General features: G+C 30.4%; 1 long non-coding RNA gene across 1 annotated transcript in view; it reads right to left on the bottom strand.

Annotated features, from left to right (window-relative positions):
• Positions 1–2335: 2335 nt before the first annotated feature.
• LOC141724772 (uncharacterized) overlaps positions 2336–6000 on the bottom strand; it is a 111008-nt gene continuing 107343 nt past the window's right edge. Inside the window, exon 2 of the long non-coding RNA XR_012576896.1 lies at positions 2336–3024. This is a non-coding gene — a long non-coding RNA (uncharacterized LOC141724772). The remainder of the gene's footprint in view (positions 3025–6000) is intronic.

The raw sequence follows: 6000 nt of genomic DNA, 5'->3' as shown, positions 1-6000 counted from the left end.
ATAAAAATCAGTATCTATATTAACTGCCATACTATAAATTTATCCCTTTCATTCGCCTTACTAAAGAATTAGTAAAAATAGAGGGAGGTTACAAAATATTTCTTTCTTGATTTTTCATTGTGTTGTGTTTGCAGGTTGTGTTTGCAGGTTTTCCTTTTTATATAAGTTAAATTATAGTTTTTTCATCGCTAATGTTGACTTTATGAAATACATTCCTGGAACAAAGATGGTGTTTCCTGGGTAAAAGAAGCCACAAGTGCGAGCTGATCGCATAGCCTATATCAAGTTGTCAACTGCCTGAACCAGTTTTTATTGATAGTCAAAGATTAGTTTTTTTCTATCCAATGATAGCTTGGATGTTATGTTGTAGTTGTTAGCGTTAGAGACGAGACTCCTATGTAGTGGTATGGCTTGGAGCATTGAGACTGTTATTTAATAGTTTGGTTCGAAAATTGATATTCATGTATGCAAATTTCACTACAAGAAAAAGGGCTAAATTCGACCACAAAAAATCGGTCTAATTTCGCTTAATTCGATCGCGCGCGATCGAATTTACTTAATTTCGACAGATTTTGAATCGGTTGTAATAAAGGGAGTCGAATTTAGAAGTTCGGTCGTATTAAACTAAATTCGGCCGATTAATTATGACTAGATAAATACTACCGCTTAATTCGATCGGGGAAATTCGACCAAAGGAGGTCGAATTTAAATTTTCAATTGAAATTTGAAAATCCCGCACAAAAAATTATATTTTCTGGAAAATTTAAAAGTCCTGTCAAAAAGTTAAATTCGACCGCATATGGTCAAATATACAATTTTAAATTTGACCAACTTCGGTTGAATTAATTAAAAAAATATTAAAAAAAATCTCATTGGAAACCGAAAAATTTCCAGAATCCGGTCACTGATTTGTCTTTTTGCTTAGCTTTCCTGTCAGATGGTTAATTTAGCTATAATTTGTGTCTCTTTTCTTAGCTCACATGTTAGATTTTCATCATAGATAAGATTTGTTCATGAATGTTTTCTGTTGCCTGCTTCGCATCAATTTTTTCAAACTCTATTAGTAAATTAGCTCTGTCACAGGAGAATAAAAGGGACTTCACAATAATGATTTTTTATTAAATTGTAAAACATAAGGATAAGAATCACTTGATTATGTTCAGTGGCATGGTTACTTGACATCAACATTTGGGATTTTTTCTTAAAAGAAATCAGCTATGGCTCTCAGTAACAAGAGAAGACGAGGAAGTTGACAAAGAATGCATATGTTTGATATTCATATGTTTGCAGCATTTTTCACATTTCCAGAAAAAACAAAAATCACCATTAAAATGAAAAAATGACAATGACAATAACAATTCACATAAACAAACAAACCAGTAAAAGCTTTGTATTTAAAATTCATAGGCTTTTACTTTTGACCTCTGGAAACTATCATTTCAATAACCATAAAATTGAATTCAATATCATCCAAAATATTACCAACAAATATGTATAAAACACAAATGAAAAAAGGGTAATATCAACACAACCAGATCCAATGACTTAAACAATCGAATGATTACTACTATAATACACTAAAACTATCTTTTTGTCAGTTAGACATTTCATCAAACATGTTGAGTGCGCTACCAGAGCTGATGAAAATTTGCATTATTGATGATGCTACATTTGGCCCCATACATACACCAATACACACACTATTCGAAAAAAGGGGTTTCCTCGGGGACCATGGTTTATCTCGGGGCACTACAAGAAAGAAGGCTAAATTCGACCGAAAAAAATCGGTCAAATTTAGCTTAATTCAACCGTGTGTGGTAGAATTTAACTAAATTCAACCGATTTTGAATCTGTTATAATAAAGGGAGTCGAATTTAAGATTTCGGTCGTATTTAATCAAATTCGACCAGCTAATTATGACCGGATATTTGCGAACGCTTATATTCAACGGAACAAATTCTACAGAGGGAAATCGAATTTAGTTTTTCACCTAAAATTTATAAATCCCGCCCAAATATTTTTAATATTTTGAAAAAATTTAAAAATCCCGCCCAAATAATTAAATTTTTCGAAAAAATTAAAAAATACCGCCAAAATATTAAATTCAACTGTATACAATCGAAAATTAATTTAAACTATTTTTGGTTGCAACGTAAATTCAACTGAATTCGATCAATTTGAACTAACACCAGATTTAAAAAAAACAATGCTCAATTTCCTTTTATAATTTCAACCTAACCAAACTAGAGCATCTTAAAACGTATCATTTCAACAACGACAATTCTACACAATTTTATTGGCAATAGATACAACACAAATGTATAAAAAGACAATGTCAACAAACAGATTTAATGGCTTAAAAAATTCGATAATTTCTATTACAATATACTAAAACCATATTTTTTTTCCAGCCAGGCTGTTGTTACTATTCGCCACTCCCTAGACCTCTAATCTTACCCCATCCACATTACCCGCAACCTCCAATCTAAACCCGTTTGCTACACCCACGACCTCCATGCCAGCTTTCAGACCTCCCTCTTCATCCTCATTTAATACCTCCCTTTTATCAACAACAACAACAACAAACTCAGTCATTTTTGTTGTTTCTGCAACAACAACAAACTTCAGTATTTGGATTCTACAATATATTTAACACCACGCTGCAACAAAAACAGCAGCAGCAGCCTCAGGCGTCTCTCTCAAGCTCTAGGAAGAAGAGCCAAACATGCTCATTTTTTATCAAGAAAGAATAATATACAAAGAGTTCTCCTCTCAAAACAATCTCTCAGAAAAAAATCTTTAAGAGAAAAATAAAAGAAAGGAGATTAAAAATAAAACCACACAAACTATACAATTAAACCAAGCCTAATTCTAAAAGCAACCAAGAAAGGACTCGAAATAAACACCAAGAAATCCAAGACTTATAATCAACAAACTCCAGCAAATAAAGCTCCAGGAAACAGAAAAGCACCTGCCATGTAGAAACCACCTGCTAAACTAACCAAATCTCAATCTTCCCTTCCCCTTTTACAAGAACAAACACGCCATATTGTAGACCAAAAAACAGCAAAACTGCGGGAAAAAATCCCAGAAACAGATCCAATCCGTAGGAATCAATAGAAAAGGCAAATCCCTTACGGCACCGGGTGCATTTCCCCAAGCACTTTGAATTGTTGATTAATCGCCAGAGATGGTTCATTTGAATTGTTTAGTCTTATATTTTATCCGATCGTGACCTTCATATGGAGCTGAAACTGCTAACCAGTAGATATTGATGGTATTCCTTCCAAATAGGCTCATTTACTTCTAATTAGGCTACTAAAAACACAAATTTGAAGTGAATGGGTAGAAATGAAAAGCAGGGGGGTTAGACCTGAATATCGCAATCGGCGAGAGAGAAAGGGAGAGGAGCAACAGATGCCATTTGAGTAGTAAGTTGTGAGTTAGCAAAAGGAGTAATCGCACCTAAATGAGACGCCTAAGGTTGTTGATGTTGTGATTGAGAGGTAGTGAAACATGGTTTGGAGATTTGAGTGCCATTTTTTAGTTCTGTTTTGGGTTCGGGCGATTGAGAACTGGAGAGAGGGTTTTGTAGATGTGAGTGAAGAGAGGCGCTTGAGAGATGGCCTTAGAATTGTGTTTACAATGCTTTAGATGAAGATGCTAAATTTCTAGGGTTTCTCATTGGGCTGGGCCTTTGTTAAAGGACTTGTTGAAAGCTTAATAATATATAAAAAGGGGTTTATATTTTATTATAAAATATCAATATGAATATAAATAATGATTGAATCATTTAAAAATAAATAACCGTATAGTTGTATTATCCAAAAATATATAAAAAATTTAATAAATTATAAAGTCTAACCTAATCCTAATTCATATCCTAATCTTAAAAAAATATTTAAATTTTGAAAAATTATCAAATACAAGAAAAATCAAAATTCTCTACTCACATATATATTTTAATTCGCCATTCTAATAGTCAGACATCAGTTTGACCAATTTAGCTAATTAATGTTCAGTCCTGAAAGGTTGTTTTGATTTTTTTATAAATATTTCTTATCGATCCAACCATATGGATGTCAATATATATATATATATTAGTGATATAACCAAAGTTTCATATCAAAATAATTTTATTTGGTTTACCATGTTAACAGTTTGACTAGTACAACTAACTAGTGTTTACACCTGAATTGGTGTTTCGATTTTTTCAAAAATATTTTTCATCGATCCAATAGTATGGATGTCAATATATATATATATATATGTATATGTGTGTGTGTGATATAACAAGAGTTTCAAGTCAAAATTTTTTATTTGGTTTTCCATTTTAACGGTCAAACATCAGTTTGACTAGTACAACTAACTAGTGATTAGTCCTTAATTGGTGTTTTGATTTTTTCAAAAAAAAATCATCGAACCAACCATATGGATGTCAATAGATATATATATTAGTGATATAACCAGAGTTTCATATCAAAATAATTTTATTTGGTTTGTCATTTTAACAGGCAAACATCGGTTTGACTAGTACAACTAACTAGTGTTTTTTCCTGAATTGGTGTTTCGATTTTTTTAAAAATATTTTTAATCGATCCAACTGTATGGATGTCAATAGATATATATTAGTGATATAATCAAACTTTTAGATCAAAATAATTTTATTTGGTTTGCCATTTTAATAGTCAAACAGCAGTTTGACTAGTACAACTAAGTAATGTTTAGTCTTGAATTGGTGTTTTGATTTTTTTAAAATATATTTTTCATCGATCAAACCGTATTGATGTCAATATATATATATATATATATATTAGTGATATTTACCATTTTAAGAGTCAAACATCAGTTTAACTAGTACAACAAACTATTGTTTAGTCCTGAATTGGAGTTTCTATTTTTTCAAAAATATTTTTCATCGATCCAACCATATGGATGTCAGTAGATATATATATTAGTGATTTAACCAGAGTTTCAAATCAAAATAATTTTATTTGATTTGCTATTTTTACAGTCAAACATTAGTTTGACTAGTACAACTATTAGTGTTTAGTCCTGAATTAGTGTTTTGATTATTTTTAAAATATTTTTCATCGATCCAACCATATGGATGTCAATAGATATATATATTAGTGATATAACCAGAGTTTCAGATCAAAATAATTTTATTTGGTTTGCCACTTTCACAGGCAAATATCAGTTTGACTATTACAACTAAGTAGTGTTCAGTCCTGAATTGGTGTTTCGATTTTTTCAAAAATATTTTTCATTGATCCAACCATATGGATGTCAATATATATATATATAAGTGATATGACAAGAGTTTCAAATAAAAATATTTTTATTTGGTTTTCTATTTTAACGGTCAAACATCAGTTTGACTAGTACTACTAACTAGTGTTTAGTCCTCAATTGGTGTTTTGATTTTTAATCGAACCAACCATATGGATGTCAATAGATATATATTAGTGATATAACCAGAGTTTCAGATCAAAATAATTTTATTTGGTTTGCCATTTTAACAACCAAACATCAGTTTGACTAGTACAACTAACTAGTGTTTAGTCCTGAATTGTTATTTCAAATTTTAGTTTTTAAAAAAATTCATCGATCCAACGGTTTTGATGTCAATAGATATATATATATTATTGATATAAACAGGGTTTCAGATCAAAATTTGACTACTACAACTAACTAGTGTTTAACCCTGAATTGGTATTCGATTTTTTCAAATATATTTTTCATCGATCCAACCGTATGGATGTTAATAGATATATATATATATATATATATATATATATATATAAATATATATTAGTGATATAACCAAATTTTCAAATCAAAATAATTTTATTTGGTTATCCATTTTAACAGTCAAACTGATGTTTGACTAGTACAACTAACTAGTGTTTAGTCCTCAATTCGTGTTTAGATATTTTTCAATATATTTTTCATCGATCCAACCATATGGATGTGAATAGATATATATTAGTTATGTAA

Source organism: Apium graveolens, chromosome 5 (genome assembly GCF_009905375.1).
Source record: "Apium graveolens cultivar Ventura chromosome 5, ASM990537v1, whole genome shotgun sequence".
Taxonomy (NCBI): Eukaryota; Viridiplantae; Streptophyta; class Magnoliopsida; order Apiales; family Apiaceae; genus Apium; species Apium graveolens.
This window is presented reverse-complemented; position numbering and strand designations above follow the sequence as displayed.